The sequence below is a fragment of the Macaca fascicularis genome, chromosome 14 (assembly GCF_037993035.2).
Source record: "Macaca fascicularis isolate 582-1 chromosome 14, T2T-MFA8v1.1".
NCBI classification, from domain to species: domain Eukaryota; kingdom Metazoa; phylum Chordata; class Mammalia; order Primates; family Cercopithecidae; genus Macaca; species Macaca fascicularis.
The window spans coordinates 69,632,117-69,653,919 of NC_088388.1; the positions used below are offsets into that span (position 1 = coordinate 69,632,117).

The 21,803-nt window shown below is 35.3% G+C and overlaps 1 protein-coding gene, 1 non-coding gene and 1 pseudogene across 2 annotated transcripts in view; 1 reads left to right on the plus strand and 2 right to left on the minus strand.

Moving 5' to 3' along the window:
• MMP26 (matrix metallopeptidase 26) overlaps positions 1-21,803 on the minus strand; it is a 370,667-nt gene that overhangs the window by 300,429 nt on the left and 48,435 nt on the right. The window contains exon 2 of the mRNA XM_065529738.1: positions 243-318. The gene's annotated coding sequence lies outside the window, so the exon portion shown is untranslated. The remainder of the gene's footprint in view (positions 1-242; positions 319-21,803) is intronic.
• On the minus strand, positions 10,753-10,905 carry LOC123568923 (small nucleolar RNA SNORA62/SNORA6 family). The gene has a single exon (XR_006692474.2). It is a non-coding gene; the product is annotated as a small nucleolar RNA SNORA62/SNORA6 family (small nucleolar RNA).
• On the plus strand, positions 14,586-15,528 carry LOC102128065 (olfactory receptor OR51C1-like; annotated as a pseudogene).

The window sequence follows — 21,803 nt, forward strand, 5'->3', positions numbered from 1 at the left end:
AATTTAATAGCATTGAGAACTTTTTCTGTTTTTAAATATTCAGTTTATCAGCACACAGTGACTGCAGGTATATTTTATGTTTGACCTCATGGGAAATAACAAAAAATAAAAGATCAATAAAAATTATTACTGTGCACTCACAAAGGTTAAAATCTTGTGTGTCAAACATCAACATGAACAAAAAATCATGAAATAATGGACTTATTGGGGTGATAATTCATAATACAAAAGTAAATTTTTACCCTTTGTTTATGTTGACTTCTGAGTTGAAAGAGTATCCAAAAGTGCATGCTGGAGAGGACTATTTTGTAAGAAACTCTGTGGAAAAAAGGCAGAAATCTTGTATGACAATTTTACTATTCATGGAAGAATTATCTTCTGAGTTTTAAGGTCTATCTATACATAGGCATGAAAATTATGAAACACAAACCTTTTTTTCTTCTGTTTTCTCTCTTCTTCAGCTTTCCCCAAGTGAACATAGATTATAAAATTTGTGTTAGTAGCTTTAAAAACACCTTTTGATAGAACAATGCCATTATGTAAATGAATTTGTTTATGGATTTAGTTTACAAATTTGGCTACACTTTCTTTTATATGTGAGAGTCTTTTTCTTGGGTAATTCTACATGCGTGTTAGCTGCTTGGAACATCAGAAAGATAGATGTGGTAAAAGAATGTAATATATACTAACATTATCACAATAAGCACTCCTTGCAATATTCCAAACCAATAGGACAGCCACCAGCAGAAAATTTGTAAATTATAATATCCAAGCAGAGTTACTGCAAAAATGAAGGTAATAGAGAATGAGAAACTGTGGGAGGAAAGAAAAAAGGGAGAGAGAAAAAGGATGAAAAAAGGAAGGAAGGAAGGAAGGAAGGAAGGAAGGAAGGAAGGAAGGAAGGAAGGAAGGAAGGAAGGAAGGAAGGGAAGGAGAAAAAGAAAGAGGGAGGGAAATTAACAATGTAACCTAAATAAATTTCCAAATAGCCCATTTGTTACACTAAGCAAGGATACCCTTTTACTCACGGTGAGTTAATTAAATCACTTTTTATTGTAGCAACAGAAAATCTATAGCCAGAAAGAATGAACTTATTTAAGACTATTTCTATTTAATTGTTAGAGTCAAAGAACTCCTCAAATACTGTACTCAACCCAAGCAGGTCTGTGATGTTACGTCTGTATCCTGGGGAAAAATGTAGTACCATGAAACATTGAGTAGGAACACCTGGGTGAGTGACCCGTGAAGACACTGATTATGCAGAAACCCTTATAATACTTGGGCTTGCAGAGGTAGCCCACACTTCTCTGGTAAGAACAATCATTTCCACCACTTCCCATAAGTCTATCTCCTAGAGCTCCCTCCATCTCTTGTTCTGACCACCAGAATGAACACTGGCATTAAATTCCAGCATAAATCTGTTGGGAATGTGCTGGGCCTAGTAAGATAAGAAAGAGACTATAACTTGAAGAATTGCAAAAATTAGCAGCAGTTTATGGCAAGAATCCATGAAATGCCCTCAAGATTGAATAGTGAGAATAGTTGATCAAGCAGGTCTGAATAGAAGACTATATTGGCAAGAACACATCAATATAGGAGCATTTATTTGGAATACGAATTTTTTTTTTTTTTTTTTTTTTTTTTGAGACCGAGCCTCGCTCTGTCGCCCAGGCTGGAGTGCACTGACCGGATCTCAGCTCACTGCAAGCTCTGCCTGCCGGGTTTACGCCATTCTCCTGCCTCAGTCTCCCGAGTAGCTGGGACTACAGGCGCCCGCCACCTCGCCTGGTTAGTTCTCTGTTGGAATACGAATTTTAACACCTTAAGAAGAACACCAAGGAAAGTGGCTAATTTACTACTGAGTGACAATTAGCTAGAAAAAGTGTTGGACAACATTCAGCATATTGGAAATGACTGTGCTGCCCTAGTAGATGGAAAAGGAAAGAATATAGAGTCTGATGAAAGTGTGCATGCTGGAATAGATTAAGAGTGTGTAAAGGTGGAAGACTCACCATACATTTTCCATAAAAGGGCACAGAGGACACATCGTTCAGAAGCCACTGGAAATGAGCTGTGAAAATGATACCAGCATCTCTAAGAAGCTGAATGGTAACTCTTTTCCGCTGATCATGGAGGCCAGCAGTACCTGCGGTCACCAAGCCAGGCTACCCATGCATATGAGGAGGCCTTGACATAATAGAAGCCAGGTAGCAGTGGTTAACCACCAAAAGCCAGAGCTACAATTATCATAGGAACCAACAAGATCTGAAGGGTAGACAAGCAAGTTGGTGTGCACATGGATAATAGAGCATAAACTCCCTGGGTGAAAATAGACAAGCAGCCAACAAGAGGCTAGATAATATTTACTACAAAAAGAAGGCAAGAACAGAGGAGCAGGAGCTGTCAGTCTTTGATGTAGGCTTGACCTTGAGTTAAAGAGAGAAGGAAGGAAGTTTGGGTAGAAAGAAGCATCCTAGAATGTAGCACAGTTCTGAACAGATTTAGTCAAGGCCATTGGGTATCCTCTAATCAAAACACCTGTCAGCAGAGTTCTATGCCTTCTAGAAATGGACCTTCCTCAGTTTCTCTGCCACGGCCAGTGATTGCCTAGAAACAGCTCCTGAGCAATGTGGCTTACATAGAATATGATGATGAACTAGGGCTGTTGGTGCCCATACTGTGACATAAGAAGAGAATATTTTAATAAGCATCACATTTGTTGAATTAAGAGGAAAACAGGGAAGGAGTTACAAGGAGAAGCCAAGCAACCAAACCTTGAGACAAAGAGAAGCCAGAGCAGCTGTGGGTTGCTCAACAGACGTTTGAATGTCTTCATGTGTCTCCCTTGAAGTTTCAAATACTCAGGAAATGGGGTTTCAGCATAAAGGATATATGAAAATGTTAGTATTCTTTGTACAAAATTTTGTAGCTCAGAAATTATTTTGAAATATAATGTTAAAAATTATCCTAAGAGAGCATCTCTTTAGCTCTGCTTGGGTCACATACCTAATTGTCTAATATTAACCAATCAAGTCATGTGCACAGGCCCAGTATATTGGGCCCATCTCTATTCTGGGGACACTTATCAGAAAAGGGGAAATATTTTTTGCCAAAGAACTAGCCAATACCACTCACATACCTCTCTTTATCCAACAAAGTGCACTAAGAACATTTAATTTATGACATATATTGTAAGGCAATGGTCATTATCCTGGGAATTAAACTGAATAAGCAAAAAAATATTGTTAACTTTAAAATTTCCCTTTTAGCAAAACTGCTTAAGGCAAAAGTACTAAGGATTACAAAATCATGATTAGATGAATAACAAAACAGTTACATAAAATTATGGAGTAAACAAATGTATTAACCTGCCATGTCTTTCCTGCAGGTCAACAGAGACAGAATGAGACATTTTGAAGAAAAGATTAAAAAGTAATAAACATTAAAATCTTACTTTATTAGACAGAGGCACAATAAAATATCCCTTCTGTATAATTTACATGCTTTATAAAATTCTCCTGTTTATGACATTATATAATTACTTATTCTGACAACTTTAGGAATCCAATTTTTATTTTAGAAATCAAATTTAATACTAAATACTTTAATATTAATAACAAATAGTGCTACATGCCATTAAACTTTAAGATAACTAATAATCATTAATCTGTGACAATTTAGGAGAATTAAAAAATGTGCAAAATCATCTACAATCTACAGTAACTTGTCTGTTTCCTTACTCACTGTTGTTTTGTTAAACAGAAAAGAAACCCATTAGCCAAAACTAATTTCCACATAATTATGCATTTATTTGTTCATTCTGTATTTGCTGAGTTAGTATTTATCAACACTATGACATATGAAAATAAATACAGCACGCTGTTGAAGGGCATATACTCTCAGGAAGCATTTCTAGCCATGTCGTCCTACCAAAATTATCCACATGCCCTTCAGTTCCCCCAATTCAGCAAGTCTAAAACCAAATTAATTAGTCTCTTTTATTAGTAATCTGATTCTGTTTTGATGAGTGACATTATTTCTGATCATGAAAGATGTAAAGTAATTAAAGCCATATGCTTTCATTGAAGAAACCTGACTATGCCTTTCTCAGACCTCTGGCAACATGTCTTTCTGTTTTAATTTCTATTTGATCAAAGCTGAAAACTGAACATTTCTGATCTCCCTTTGTGATGCCACCTTTTGTTCAGCCAACCAAGCCTCATTGGTCAATGTCCGCTGTGGCCTTTCTCTCTATTTTCACCATTCAAACTGGTAACGTTTAGCATAAATACAGCTTATTTGATGCAGACTTTATGTAATTTCTCACTGCCTGCTTCACCATTCTGTGTCTTCAGAATCTCTCTCTAGGCACATTCTATCAATTACTCACCTAATTCTAATTTATCCTCAACACAGATGTAAGATTAATCTTATAATGGAATTGTAATATTGTTTAATATAGGCTTCACTATTTTCTCTTGCTCTCCAAATTGTAAATAAATTTCACCTGCCAAGAAGATACTAAATCCCAATCCTGTGTACTTTTCTTTAAAATTTTCAGGGATTGTGCCACCACTCTATTTTGCTGAAAAAGAAACTGATAACCATTGCTATGTCTTTTCTTTGAGCTACAGTTATTAGCAGACCAGTTTTCAGGTTTCCTGGTTATACAACACAGAGTTCTTGAAACTTTACTCTCGGCAAAGAAAATATGTGAACTAGTTGCCTCCCATACTAGTGAGTCTCCTTTTTCTCTGTTTTTCCACTTTTTTAAAAGGGTATAACAAAGCAACAAGTACAACGATTTTTATATAAGTTCTACTGAACAAACTTGCTAGATTAACAGAAGTTTCACTTCCTCTGAAAATATACTGCCTGATGATAGCTGCCAGTTGAATAATTACAGCTTATTTTCTAAATAGCACGTTCTCTCTAGTCCCAATAAGTGATCTATAGGCTGTCAGTGCTTTTACCTTGACTATCTTGATTATTATAACATAATTTGTATTAAAGACATGGTTCATGCAAAGATGATATGGAATTTCAGTTTGCAAAACTATATTAAGAGGCCCTAATGCTACATCAAAATATTGTGAATAAAGTACATCTATAAGTTGGAAACTTACATAAAATGTTCAATGTACGTTAAAATTATTTTTCTGACTCTTACATGTAATTAACCTTATTAAAAAGCAAACCTAACTATTAACCAAAATAGAGTTGGATAAAATGACTTCTATTGTGTTTGTTCATACAATTCTCTTTTCTATACTATGGACTAGATCTTCAAGAGAGGGGAATAAATTAATTTAGTAAATTACTGACTACTGATTTTGTGTCGAGCACGGTGTTCATCAGTACTTATCAAGTAAATATTGAAGTTTGCTTTAGCTTGAACAGCTAAGATTAAATAATATAATGTACCTGACTAGAAAACAGTAATCACTATACAGAAGGTAATCAATATAATCCTTGAGGAAAAGCTAGGTCTTTTTTTTTTTTCCTGGTAGTTGCTTCCACTTGAGTTCCCAACCTGCTAAAACTTCTTTCCTCTGTTGAAAAGTCAGCTCCCATGGAGCCCTCGACTTGATCATTCTATATTGTAGCTTGCTTCCAAATTGTAGGAATCCATTTGCTCAGTCTAATAGATATTTAAAATACATATACTATGGAACTAGCATTATGCTATTGCCTGGAGATACTTCCAAATCATCTGGCAACCAAATTACTTTACACAAAAATCTATATAACAGATTATTTACAAGAAACATATAGCAGAACAAAAACCAAGAAAAAATACTAGACTCTCATCTTAAATGCACTATCCATCTCCAAAGAAATGATTCAATTTCATTTCTAATTGAAATGTGCAAACACAAACTTCCTGTGTCAATATGTTTATTTTCCCTGATGCGATTTTTCTCCACTTAAGCATCCAAATTTTCTGATGCTAGCTAACTGATCCAACGGGAAAAGAAGTGCAGTGTAACAGAGTGGTGCAAAAATTCCACAGAGACACACTTATCCCAGCTGAGTAAATGACTCTACAATTAAGATTCCTTATAAAAGTTTTCCATTCATAGAAGTAAATGGGTCACCTTCATATACCCCACTCTAAGTAAGAGCAAGGCAATCTCTCCTCCCTTTCTGAAGTCCAAATCAAGTAGTTGCTCTCAGATCAGAAACAGGACTTACTTGTGTCTTTAATAAATGCCCTTGATGACTTTTAAACTTCATCATGAGTGATTTGGCATAGATAAACACAAGGAAGAATTTATTGGAAGTGAAATTAAAGACAAAAATTCACCTAGTCTTCTGGCATTGCTCCTTCAGCACTATTTGTATCCCTTCCAATTCTCCACACCTTGAAAGGTAAGGCTCTCCCCGCTTACCCTTGGTCCCTGACCTCTAAGCCCTTTGAGCTTCTGACTCCACTCACCCTCCACTGTTTTGTTCACTTCTATGGTCCTGTTGCCTGTTCAGAAATCCTGAATTCCATATAGATGTTTTGTTTTCATACATTAAGCTAATCAAAGGAAAATTATACTTATGTATGTGTATATTTCCTGCCATATATAATAACCAAATCCCAAACTACAGTCACTGGCACACTCTCACTATTACTTAAATTATATTTGGAATTGGTTTACACCTATGCCAGCACATTTATTCTATTCTGTCTCTTAAGTCTGCATCAATCTGATGCATTTCCTTTTAATTTGGTTCTCAACACCAGAGAGATAGAGTGGCACAGTAAAATGACCACACCTTTAGGGTCAGACAGACACAGACACTGGCTCCATGAAATCTATCAATGCAAACCTTCAATAAGTCATTCACTCTAACCTCACCTGAAAAATGAGAATATCAGTCACAGCCTATTAATGATGCTATTAAAGTTACACATGTAGAGATATGTAGCAAGGAAACTGGCTCAATGCTAATTTTTCTTCTTTCTGAGAATATTATATCCATCCTCGCATCTGTTTTCCCACCTTCCACCTGGCTCATATTTCAGCTCAAGCCCCAAACATTAAGGCTGGTTATCTCAGTGCCTCAGGTCATCATGAACTTGATACAGTCATTGCTTTGCCTACATGTAGGTGGTTAGCTTTGTAACATTCCACAGATGCTGTTCCTAAATTCATGAAAAGTATAGTAAAGAATCCATCTTAAATCCTTCTCTATAAAGAGGTAAATAAATTAAATTAATTAGTTAAATGAATTGAATCCATGGCATTTTCAATCACAGAAATATCATTCTGTCATTCTATGGAGATTGTATTGGTAGTCATTGCTTTGACAAATCATATGATGATAACTGATTTTTCTCCAACACAGGATCTAACTCCAGATTTGTCTCTATCTGAGATGACTAATAATCTAGAAAATCTGACTTCATATTCCTCTTTATAAAATAAAATACTCTTCATCTTGAGTATTCTTACTACTTAGAAGCTAGACAAGGATAAGTCCTTTGTTATCTATTCCTAAAACCTTCAGGCACAGATTCCAACTCATGTCTACTTACACCCATGAATTTTAGCAATAGAAATTAAGATTTGACTAGCAAGAGGCCAACTGGGTGGTAGTGAACGCAGAAAGGATATCAGGCAAAGACTGTGGGCCTGCCTTGAGACCAACCCCAGGATAGCCATCCTCTTTTGTGCATTCTAGAGATGATGAGAAACAATCCATGTGTAAACTGCTGATATTTTTGTCCTTGGATTAGATGAAGAAACACTACATTGGAAAATATCAAAGAAGCTAATAAATTAAAAACATAGATGTTGTTTCTCTCCCAGTAATCATAGGATATAGCAATCTGCTCTAAGCTCTTTTAGTACAAATGAGGAATAAGGCCAGTTTCTAAATTTAAGTATTTAGCACGGTCTCATATGTAATATTTTAACCTGTCTATAAACATCATTTATTACCTTGAAAATAAAATGTTATTTTGAAGGTTAAGTGTGCGAAGTAGGCACTCAATATTTATTATTCAAAGAAGTAATTAGCAAAAGATGAAGGAATATTGATATACATGGACACATGACATGCACACTAGCAACAGTGGCTATTGTCAATATTGCCGAAGTTAATAACAATTGTTTAAATTGGGATTTCTTTGGCTGACTATGAGACTGAAAATTCTTCCTGTATTAACTACTAGTCCCTTGGAGAATTCCATTTTTAATTATTTTTGCCAAATTTTTTGTCTTTTTTTTTTTTTTGAGATGGAATTTCACTCTTGTTGCCCATGCTGGAATGCCATGGCACGATCTCTGTTCACCGCAACCTCCACCTCCCGGGTTCAAGCAATTCTCCTGCCTCAGCCTCCCAAGTAGCTGTGATTATAGGCATGCACCACCACGCCCAGCTTATTTTTTGTCATTTTTAAAAAGTTGTATAGTAAACACATTATTCAATTGAATGTTATATATGCTTTAAATATTTCTCCAAATTTATAATTACCCTTTTATTTTATTTTATTTTTTTTAGACAGAGTCTCGCTCTGTCACCAGGCTGGAGTGCAGTGGCACAATCTCTGCTCACTGCAACCTCCACCTCCCGGGTTCAAGTGATTATCCTGCCTCAGCCTCCCAAGTAGCTGGGACTACAAGCACCCACCACCACGCCCAGCTAATTTTTTATATTTTCAGTAGTAGAGACGGGGTTTCACCATGTTGGCCAGGATGGTCTCGATCTCTTGACGTCGTGATCCACCCACCTCGGCCTCCCAAAGTGCTGGGATTACAGGCGTAAGCCACTGTGCCTGGCCATAATTACCCTTTTAAATCTGTAGAAGTTGTTTTTTGCTATTAAACAATTATTTGAATTTTACCAAATCAAATACATCAATGTTTACCTCTACAGTTTATATCTTTGGTTTTATATTTAGAAATTTTTCTTCTACTACAGGATTATATATTTACCTGCATTTTATTCTAAACTGTATGTGGCTTTTTGATATTTACATATTTAACCATCAGAAAATAATTTCAGTATGTATTGTGGTGATATGCTTTATTTTAGCTTTTTCGTGTTTTGTTCTATTTTGTTTGTTTGTTTGTTTGTTTGTTCCAAATGGATGATCAGCTTACCTAACTCCTTTTATTCAACAGCTCACTTTATTTCTACCGGTTTAAAAGTCTACCTTTATACATAACTAAATGTACACTTGTGCCTCTTCCTATACTTTTAATTCTGTCTCAGAGACAAACACTGCCCTACTTTCTTTTTTTGAAATGCTGTCTTTTCCAGTCGTTTCATTAAAATTGATCATACATTATGTAATATTCTGTATCTGGCTTCTTTCACTCAGCATATGTCGCATCCATGTTGTAGCACTTACTAGTAATTTTTTCCTTTTTTGCCAAATAGTTTTTAGCCTATGAATATTTCACAATTTGTTCACCAGTTAATCAACTGACTGATATTTGGATCGTTTCAATTCTGAGCTATTGTGCGTACACATGCTTTCATTTCTCTTTGGTAGAGTCCAAGGAGTAGAATTTCTGGATCATATGGTAAGTTTATATTTTAATTTTTAAGAAACTGTCAATCTGTTTTTCAAAGTGGCTGTACCATTTTACATTTCCACAAGGAATGTATTATGTGTCCAGTTTCTCCACATGCTTATCAACACTTGGTATTTTCTTTTCCTTCCTTCCTTCCTTCCTTTACTTTCCTTCTTTTTTCTTTCTCTTTTTTTCTCTCTGTTTCTCATTTATAGCCATTCTAGTGGGTGGATAATGGTATTTTATAGCAGTTTAAATTTTTATTTTTTAATTTTAATTTTATTTTCCTAATTCTCATCTTTTTATGGGCTTGTTAGTCATATTTATATATGTTTTGGTGATATGTCTATTCAAATATTTTGCCCATTTTTAATTGGATTGTTTGTCTCTTTGTTGAGTTGTAAGAGTTCTTTATATTTTTTGTGTACGAGTTTTTATGCAAATATTTTCTCCTAGTCTGTTTTCTGTATTCTTATTTTCTTAATGGTGACTTTTAAAATGTACCTTTTTTTTGTTTGAAGTAGATATTGATCTTTTTTTAGTGGCTCACACTTTTAATATGGCATCTAATAATGTTTTGCCTAACCGAGGTCATAAAATCTTCTCCGACTTTTTTTTCTAGAAGTTTCTGATTTTTACCTCTTACATTTAGGTCTATAATCCATTTTGAGCTAATTTTTCAGAACAGTGATTGCTAAGAATCCAAGTTCTTTATTTTTGGGGTTTTTTTGTGTGTGTTTTTTTGTAGTGATATTTAATTGTTCTAGCACCATTTGTTGAAAAGTCTATCCTTTCATTTAATTGTCTTGACACCTTTGTTACAAATCAATTGGCTATAATGTACGTGTTTAAATCTGGACTCTCCAATTTGTTCTTTTAATCTGTATGACTGTCCTCATGCTGTGTCTTAATTGCACTGGTTTAATGTTAAGTTTTGAATGCTGGTAGTGTAAGCACTCCAGGTTGTTTCTTCTGTTTCAAAATTGTAAGTATTTTGCATTTCCATATAAATTGTAGAATGTCAATTTTTACAGTAAAAAAGACCTGTTGATATTACATCAAATTTATAGATTCACGAAGGGAAAACAGCCATGTCCATGCTATTGAGTCTTCTAATTAATTTACATGTGATATCCCTCCACTTATTTACATCTTTTAAAATATCTCTCAGCAAAGCTTTGGAGTCGTCAGTGTCTTAGTTGTGTGTTTTTTTGTAATTTTTTTTTAACATTATACTTGTAGCAAGGATTATTGTCAAACTCTGCTCACTAGGCCAAAGACCTTTGTCGTGTTAGTGAAAAATTTGCCCCTCACATAGCACACTACCTACACTTGCAAGTTTGTCAGCTAGTTAGGGCACCAACTCCAAGCTCCAACAATGTGCAATCTCCATCTGTTTTAACATATTTTATTATTTCTGCATCAGGAATAGCATGTTGTATAAAGGTCTTTTTAAATATTTTAATATTTTTGTAAAACTGGCTTAATTTCCTTTTCTTTATAGGAAATCCATATTTTCTGCCTGAATGCTTGTAATTTTTAAAAAACTAATTTAAGTCAAATATTGTATGCTTGTTCTCATCTTCTTGATTTTACCTGGAATGCAATGAGCTTTTTCATCCTCAATACACTGTAGTCCTTTCCTTTGGAACAGTCATTTTTATTCTATTTATTTTTGTTTACGGTACCTGAAACCCTAGTTATTTGTATATTGGCTTTTCATTTTGTGCCATTCCCAAATTCAATTTTCTCATTATTTTATTTTCATTGTATTTTTTCTATGCATTATGAGAGAATTTTTCAAATGCATTCTCCAAATTGAACTAAGTTAATTACTGTCCCTTGACTCTGGTTTTTGATTATGTCCAATGTGTACTTTAATTCTATTTTTTAGTATTGTATTCTTTTGATATTTTTCCAATGTGTTCTTTGTTTTTCCATAACGCTATATGATGCTATTACCTACATTACCTTAAGGATGTTTTCTTGTTAGTTCTGCAGAAGTTTTTACCTTTGTGATACTGATAACTGAGTCATTGTGATGTGACAGGCAATATGCTACATGGTTTACAGACATTATTACATTTCTTCATACATGCTCATGCTCTGGATTTTCCAGATGTTGTTCCTTTATTAATGAAATATTTTAAAGATTCATGCTAGTATTTTTTTTTCTTTATATACTCTCTAGTGCAAAACAAGATCTCTTCAGTTTTTATTTTTTTTCTTAAAATCTATGTATGGGGCTTGCTCATGGTTGCTGTCCCAATAAGCATTATTATGTGGAATGCAGTTTCTGGTATAATTCCCGATTTCTAGCAGCCTACAGATAACATTCAACCAACACTGTATATTTCTTTGCAGGCTTAAAATCATAGGGGAAATTGTAAAACTACATTCTCAAAATGTACTGTTTTATTTCACTCTCTTCTGTACATGGGCTAATACTAATTTCAAAATTCAATGTATCTCTACCAATGCTACCCCTTATAGCCACCCTTTTGGCTATTTTTCTTGAGATGAGCCATCTGATACAGAAAAAAGTCCTTGTTACTTTATAGTTAAGCATCCTATAAAAATAAATGCCTGGTTCCCAACTTTTTATGTTGGTACAGACTCTGCATTCCTTACTATAGACTATAGATGTGTATTAAATATGGGCCTATATTTTGACTTCATATCTGTCCACATCCATCTCCATTTTCCTCAGTTTAGAGAAGTTAACCATTCCAAAATTTTCTGGATTTAGAATATCCATCAGTTGTAGTATCAGTGCTGCTTGTGTTTGTTTCTTTTTTTCTTCATTTGTGATGAAAATTTAATAGAAAGTTGGGAGAGACTCAGATAGTGCAGATTAAAATCACTTTAAAATGCACGTCTACTTTACATCTCAGAAGAAACTGACAGCAACGTGGTGTGTGAACTAGAAAGAGTCCAATAAAGACAGAAATTGGTGATCAACCGATGAAAGGTGAGAGTATATGCAGATTTCTGAATTAGGCAATTTCATATATGAAGCTACCATAGATTTATAAATCTGCAGAGCTACAGAGCTACCATAGAGCTATTAATCAAAGTGGGGGAAATAGGATATACAAGTTGTAGTTCTGTGAAGAAGACTAAATTTAGATGCAATCATACTGTGTTTGAACTTGCTTTCAGGTATTTAAGGTGAAAGAATCAACTAGTTAGACATGTGGCTCTAATATTCAGGAGATTAGTCTGGGAAGAAGATAAAAGCTTTAAAGTAGAAAAGTGAATATATAAAATCCATTGTCCACGGAATGCCTATGTAGTTGAAAGTACACAGAAATAGACAATGTGTTTGGAGAAATAGCCAAACTAATTTTCATCTACAACTCTAAGTAAGTACTTGTCAATTAGATGATAAAACTTGCGTAAAAATGCGCATACTTAACGAGAATAAACTTGAATGGTTTGTAAAACTAGTAGAAATCATAAAAACTTAAAAGTATATTTTGAGTAATACTTTGATTTTATGATAAATACGTCATTTCCACAATGGATTAATTTGATTTATAGTATCCAATGTTATCTTAAGTATTTACTATTTGCAAAAAAATGAGTTTCAGTAATCTAATTACATATCATATAACACATGGAGGATCCTGAAATAAAATTGTTTTAAGTCTGAACAATACAAATTTTAAATAATCAGAAATATTCAAATACAGATATCTGTCCCACATTTTCTTTATTTATTAAGAAGTAAATATTAACTGAAGCAGGATTATATCATAATTATCATCATTATTAGACAGTGTAGTATGGTTGTTAATAGCACAGGCTCTAGTATCTTTTTGTTTCTTTGATTGACTTCCAATATCATATATTTCACTTTTTATGAACTTTGGCAATGTATCCAAACTTTCAAACTTGTTTATGCATCTGTCAAAAAAAACAGAAAACAAAACAAAACAAAAAAAAGCCTCTCTTTTAGATTTGTCATAAGACTCAAATGAAATAGTCTATGTAAAATAATTAGAGCAAAGTATGGAAATGGTCTTATCATTAACACAATATTATATACCTGAGTAATCCTATAAGAGAACAAAGATCAGATTAAAGACCAGGGCATACATGTTACAAAAGAAGCTTATTATTTGTCTCACTGATTTTTATCAAAACAGAAACAGGTTTTATAATCATAAACAGGGCAGTATTTTAATGTTACGAACTAAGAAGAATATCAAGTTTCAGGTTCATAGGAACTGAAACCTCTCTCTCCTATGAAACATATATAATGAGGCAAGATGAATGGGCATTACCTGGGGTGAATTCTTAGGTCAATGTAGTTACTGAAAAGAGATGTTTTCCTGCTTACTAAATGGAGTAAATGAAATTTGGTTTCTAAGTTAATAATTCTAAAATTCCAAATCACAATTAGTCAATTATTTTTTTATACCAAGGCCTAATCACAGTTAAATAGAATATTGCAGGAAGAGCAAATAAAGGTAAAGCAACTGACAAATGCATACTGAATATCTATTATGAGCAAGTAACCCCACTAAACAAGGATGAGCCCCAAATACCCCTTATTCTCATAATCCAGCTGAAGGATGAAAAATTTAATCAAAATCATGAGAGTACAAGATAGTAAGTGGTAAACATCGAATAAATGTATTTAAATAAATTGAAGTTAAATTGAAATTAATTAAATATCTTAGTTCAGGGATTAATCTCACAGACAAAATATTGAATGAAAGAAGCTAAACACAAACAGTATGTAATACATGATTCATTTATATAAAAATCAAGTATAGGGAGAGATAATTATGGTAATAAAATTCAGAATAATGGTTACTATTTGAGAGGACACTGATGAGGATGTGGCATTAAGAGGCCTTCTGGGTTGCCGATAATGTTCAATAAGTTGATCTTGGACGTTGTTACACAGGTAGAGGTGGATGTAAAACTTCCTTGAGCTGTACTCTAAAGCTTTATGCATTTTACTGAATGTATATTAAACTTCAACTAAAATAATTTAAAAATTCTAAATTTAGGAAGTCAAGATCCTACAAGAGAATTCTGCTCCAAAAGGCCATAATGCCAATCTTCCATAATTCCACTTCCCCTACTTTCCTCTTGACGGCAGTCCCTGGACTTGAATGGGCCCACATCTGCATCTCCATTCCTCATCTGCTGCCTCTATTTAACTGCCCTTTCTGGGAATACCTTGATCCTTTTCGTCATCCTCACTGAGCCAATCCTCCATGAGCCCATGTACTATTTCCTCTCCATGTTGTCCACCACTGACATTGGCTTATGCATCTCTACACTGGTGGCAGTGCTGGGAATATTCTGGCTCAATGCTCGGTAGATTAGCTTTAACACTTGTTTATCACAGATGTTCATTCACCTCTGCACTTTCATGGAATCTTCAGTGCTCCAGGCTATGGCCTTTGATCATTTTGTGGCCATTTCTAACCCCTTAATATATGCTATCATTGTAAGTCATGCAAGAATTCCACAGATTGGTTTGGCAGTCATTACCAGGGAGACTGTCATTTTGACACCACTAATCCTACTTTTTAAGTGACTGTCGTTCTGCCGGAGCCACGTGCTCCGCCACTCCTACTGTTTCCAGCCTGATGTGAAGAAACTCTCATGTTCAGACACAAAGATCAACAGTGCATTAGGATTAACTGCAATCATCTCTACTGCCTGAGTGGACTCCATCTTTATCTTGCTCGCCTATCTGCTGATCATTCGCTCAGTTCTCAGCATTGCACCCTCAGAGGAGAGGAAGAAGGCCTTCAGCACCTGCATTTCTCATATCACTGCTGTTGGTATATTCTGCATCCCTTTGATCAGCCTGTCCTTTGTTCACAGATTTGGAAAACATGCCCCACCCTATGTGCCCACCCTCATTGCTAACATATACATGCTTATCCTCCCTGCGATGAATCTCATCATCTACAATGTGAAAACAAAGCAGATTCAGAAAGCTGTGCTCAAATTTGTATGTTTGAAGGGAATTCATATTTAACATGTACTACTCCTATAAAGACTTATTTCAAAGTCTAGAAAATTTACCACAAATTGGAGTTACAAACCCATGCATGCAATTTTAGAGTTGAGTAAAACTAAATGCCATCCAATTCAAATGTCTCCAGAATGTGATCATCATTGCTAAGCAATCTCTTTTCTACCATCAAAATACTAATTCAGATTCTCACTATCTTAGTTACCTTGTTCCAGTAGATCACTAACTGAATTAATGTTTCTATGCTGTTTCTGCTAAATGATCACATGATTCACTTTGAATTAAGATTCCAAATATCCAGCCCTAAAGGATATGAACAGACATTTCTCAAAAGAAGACATTCATACAGCCAACAGACACATGAAAAAATGCTCATCATCACTGGCCATCAGAGAAATGCAAATCAAAACCACAATGAGATACCATCTCACACCAGTTAGAATGGCGATCATTAAAAAGTCAGGAAACAACAGGTGCTGGAGAGGATGTGGAGAAACAGGAACACTTTTACACTGTTGGTGGGATTGTAAACTAGTTCAACCATTGTGGAAAACAGTATGGCGATTCCTCAAGGATCTAGAACTAGAAGTACCATTTGACCCAGCCATCCCATTACTGGGTATATACCCAAAGGATTATAAATTATGCTGCTATAAAGACACATGCACACGTATGTTTATTGCGGCACTATTCACAATAGCAAAGACTTGGAATCAACCCAAATGTCCATCAGTGACAGACTGGATTAAGAAAATGTGGCACATATACACCATGGAATACTATGCAGCCATCAAAAAGGATGAGTTTGTGTCCTTTGTAGGGACTTGGATGCAGCTGGAATCCATCATTCTTAGCAAACTATCACAAGAACAGAAAACCAAACACCGCATGTTCTCACTCATAGGTGGGAACTGAACAATTAGATCACTCGGACTCAGGAAGGGGAACATCACACACCGGGGCCTATCATGGGGAGGGGGGAGGGGGCAGGAATTGCATTGGGAGTTATACCTGATGTAAATGACAAGTTGATGGGTGCTGACAAGTTGATGGCTGCAGCACACCAACATGGCACAAGTATACATATGTAACAAACCTGCACATTATGCACATGTACCCTAGAACTCAAAGTATAATAATAATAATAATAAAAACAAATATCCAGCCCTAAGAACATTTTAAAAAGAAACAAATAAATATATATCTTATTTTTATTTCACATGCACCAACTAAATGAAGCAGCAAATCCTGTCTATGGTAATTTCCTCCACAATTCAGGCTTAACTTTTCTTTAAAGTTTCATTCACTTTTTTCTCTTTTCCCATACTCTGCAGTCTAAAAATGCCAGTGTGCTTATGACTTCTTCAGATGTATGCAGTTATTTCATGGTGGGCTTTACTGTTGACTCCACTTCAACTTTAACACCCACTTCACCTTGAAGTTCTACTTATGTTTCAAGGCTCATCTTTAAATATCTTCCTCATTAAATATTTTATGATCGCTCCTGTGATATTTGTTCCCTCCTCATAATTTTCTTTCATATTTCTTTGCTGATATCAGTTTTTTTATATGTGTGCACACCTGTGTGTATATTATAGCTTTCACAAGACTGTACATTTCCTAAATAAAAAGTCGTCATTTTATTTGAAGACATTGTAATACTCAGCAGAATACCTTTCACATAGTAGATACTTATTGATAGTTGTTGAATTTAACTATACATAGAAACCTATCAAATAATCTATCTAAACAATTCCAGTGATAACTCCTTTGATTCAATATTTGACATATGTAACACAAGAAATTTCTCTTTCAACTGAGTAAAATTTTTCTGCCTATGTTGTCTGGTAATTGATCATAGTTCTAACTTTCCAAACTGCATAGTTGAATGGCTATTTTGGAACTTTAGGTCTCAGAAAGTTGTCCCCGTTTGGTCCCACATCCAATAAATCTGTATTTCTTGTCTATTCTTTTAAAAAAATAGATTTAGGGGGCAGAGATTTGTTACATGGATATATTGCATAGTGGTGAAGTCTGGGCTTTTAGTATAGGCATCATCCAAATAGAGTGCATTATACCCATTAAATCATTTCTCCTCCCATATCCCGCTTCCACCCTCCTACCCTTCCCAGTTATCAATGTCTATTATTCCTCTCTAAATGGCCATATGTGCATATTATTTAGCCCCTACTTATAAGTGAGAACATGCAGTATTTTACTTTCTGTTTCTGAGTTATTTCATTTAAGATAATGTCCTCTAGTTCCATCCATGTTACTGCAAAAGACATCACTTCATTCTTGGGATTGAGTATGATTCCATGGTGTATACTGACCACATTTTCTTTATCCAGTCATCCAGTAGTGGACACTTAGATTGATTCCATATTTTTGCTATTGTGAAGAGTACTGTGATAAACACATGAATACAGGTTTTAAAAATACATAATAATTTATTTTCCTTTGGGAAACTACTCAATAGTGGAATTGGCATCTCAAATAGTAGTTCAACTTTTAGTTCCTTGAGAAATCTCCATGTAGTTTTCCATAGAGTACTGGTAATTACATTCCCACCAACAGTGTGTAAATGTTCTCTTTTCTCCACATCCTCACAAACATCTGTTATTTTTTGACATTTTAATAATAGCCCTTCTGATAGGTATCTCATTGTGGTTTTAATCTGCACTTCTCCGATGATTAGTGGTGTTGAGCAATTTTCATAAGCTTGTTGGCCATTTGTATGTCTTCTGTAGAAAACTGTCTGTTAATGTCCTTTGCCCACTTTTTAATAGTTATTTGTTATTTGTTGTTGTTGAGATGTTTGAATTCCTTGTAGATTCTGAATATTAGTCATTTGTTAGATGCACAACTGGTAAATATTTTATCCCCTTCTGCAAGTTATCTGTTCACTCTGTTGATTAATTTCTTTTGCTGGACAGAAGCTTCATAGTTTAATTAAGTCCACTTTATCTATTTTTGTTTCTGTTGCATTTGCTTTTGAGGTCTTAGTCATGAACTCCTTGCCAAGGCAAATGTCTATAAAAGTTTTTCCTAGCTTTTCCTCTAGTATTTTTGAAACTTCAGGTCTTACATTTGAGTCTTTATTCCATCTTGAGTTAAATTTTGTATATGGTGAGAGATGGGGGTCCAGGTTCATTCTGCATATGGCAATCCAATTTTCCCAGCACCATTTATTTAATAGGGTTTCTGCCCTTTCCCCAGTGTGTTTTTGTCAACACTGTCACAGATCAGCAAGCTATAGATACGTGGCTTTATTTCTGGGTTCTCTACTCTGTTTCATTGGTCAATGTGTCTATTTTTATACCAGTACTGTGCTCTTTTGCTTACTATAGTCTTGTAGTGCAATTTCTTTTTTTTTTTTTTTTTTACTTTCTTACAGTCTTTATTATTTGTTATTTTCCCTTGCTTTGGTTTTCGTCTATGTATGTTGGATTTTCTTTTTTTTTTTTTTAATTTATTTATTATTATTATACTTTAAGTTGTAGGGTACATGTGCATAACGTGCAGGTTTGTTACATATGTATACTTGTGCCATGTTGGTGTGCTGCACCCATCAACTCGTCATTTACATCAGGTATAACTCCCAATGCAATCCCTACCGCCTCCCCACTCCCCATGATAGGCCCCGGTGTGTGATGTTCCCCTTCCTGAGTCCGAGTGATCTAATTGTTCAGTTCCCACCTAAGAGTGAGAACATGCAGTGTTTGGTTTTCTGTTCTTGTGATAGTTTGCTAAGAATGATGGATTCCAGCTGCATCCAAGTCCCTACAAAGGACACAAACTCATCCTTTTTGATGGCTGCATAGTATTCCATGGTGTATATGTACCACATTTTCTTAATCCAATCTGTCACTGATGGACATTTGGGTTGATTCCAAGTCTTTGCTATTGTGAATAGTGCTGCAATAAACATACGTGTGCATGTGTCTTTATAGTAGCATAATTTATAATCCTTTGGGTATATACCCAGTAATGGGATGGCTGGGTCATATGGTACATCTAGTTCTAGATCCTTGAGGAATCGCCATACTGTTTTCCATAATGGTTGAACTAGTTTACAATCCCACCAACAGTGTAAAAGTGTTCCTATTTCTCCACATTCCCTCCAGCACCTGTTGTTTCCTGACTTTTTAATGATCGCCATTCTAACTGGTGTGAGATGGTATCTCATTGTGGTTTTGATTTGCATTTCTCTGATGGCCAGTGATGATGAGCATTTTTTCATGTGTCTGTTGGCTGTATGAATGTCTTCTTTTGAGAAATGTCTGTTCATATCCTTTGCCCACTTTTGGATGGGGTTGTTTGTTTTTTTCTTGTCAATTTGTTTGAGTTCTTTGTAGGTTCTGGATATCAGCCCTTTGTCAGATGAGTACATTGCAAAAATTTTCTCCCATTCTGTAGGTTGCCTGTTCACTCTGATGGTAGTTTCTTTTGCTGTGCAGAAGCTCTTTAGTTTAATGAGATCCCATTTGTCAATTTTGGCTTTTGCTGCCGTTGCTTTTGGTGTTTTAGACATGAAGTCTTTGCCCATGCCTATGTCCTGAATGGTACTACCTAGGTTATCCTCTAGGATTTTTATGGTATTAGGTCTAACATTTAAGTCTCTAATCCATCTTGAATTAATTTTCGTATAAGGAGTAAGGAAAGGATCCAGTTTCAGCTTTCTACTTATGGCTAGCCAATTTTCCCAGCACCATTTATTAAATAGGGAATCCTTTCCCCATTTCTTGTTTCTCTCAGGTTTGTCAAAGATCAAATGGCTGTAGAAGTGTGGTATTATTTCTGACGACTCTGTTCTGTTCCATTGGTCTATATCTCTGTTTTGGTACCAGTACCATGCTGTTTTGGTTACTGTAGCCTTGTAGTATAGTTTGAAGTCAGGTAGCATGATGCCTCCAGCTTTGTTCTTTTGACTTAGGATTGTCTTGGAGATGCAGGCTCTTTTTTGGTTCCATATGAACTTTAAAGCAGTTTTTTCCAATTCTGTGAAGAAACTCATTGGTAGCTTGATGGGGATGGCATTGAATCTATAAATTACCTTGGGCAGTATGGCCATTTTCACGATATTGATTCTTCCTATCCATGAGCATGGTATGTTCTTCCATTTGTTTGTGTCCTCTTTATTTCACTGAGCAGTGGTTTGTAGTTCTCCTTGAAGAGGTCCTTTACATCCCTTGTAAGTTGGATTCCTAGGTATTTGATTCTCTTTGAAGCAATTGTGAATGGAAGTTCATTCCTAATTTGGCTCTCTGTTTGTCTGTTACTGGTGTATAAGAATGCTTGTGATTTTTGCACATTAATTTTGTATCCTGAGACTTTGCTGAAGTTGCTTATCAGCTTAAGGAGATTTTGGGCTGAGACAATGGGGTTTTCTAAATATACAATCATGTCATCTGCAAACAGGGACAATTTGACTTCTTCTTTTCCTAACTGCATACCCTTGATTTCTTTCTCTTGCCTGATTGCCCTAGCCAGAACTTCCAACACTAGGTTGAATAGGAGTGGTGAGAGAGGGCATCCCTGTCTTGTGCCAGTTTTCAAAGGGAATTTTTCCAGCTTTTGCCCATTCAGTATGATATTGGCTGTGGGTTTGTCATAAATAGCTCTTATTATTTTGAGGTACGTTCCATCAATCCCGAATTTATTGAGCATTTTTAGCATGAAGGGCTGTTGAATTTTGTCAAAAGCCTTTTCTGCATCTATTGAGATAATCATGTGGTTCTTGTCTTTGGTTCTGTTTATATGCTGGATTATGTTTATTGATTTGCGAATGTTGAACCAGCCTTGCATCCTGGGGATGAAGCCCACTTGATCATGGTGGATAAGCTTTTTGATGTGTTGCTGAATCCGGTTTGCCAGTATTTTATTGAGGATTTTCGCATCGATGTTCATCAGGGATATTGGTCTAAAATTCTCTTTTTTTGTTGTGTCTCTGCCAGGCTTTGGTATCAGGATGATGTTGGCCTCATAAAATGAATTAGGGAGGATTCCCTCTTTTTCTATTGATTGGAATAGTTTCAGAAGGAATGGTACCAACTCCTCCTTGTACCTCTGGTAGAATTCAGCTGTGAATCCATCTGGTCCTGGACTTTTTTTGGTTGGTAGGCTATTAATTGTTGCCTCAATTTCAGAGCCTGCTATTGGTCTATTCAGGGATTCAACTTCTTCCTGGTTTAGTCTTGGAAGAGTGTAAGTGTCCAGGAAATTATCCATTTCTTCTAGATTTACCAGTTTATTTGTGTAGAGGTGTTTATAGTATT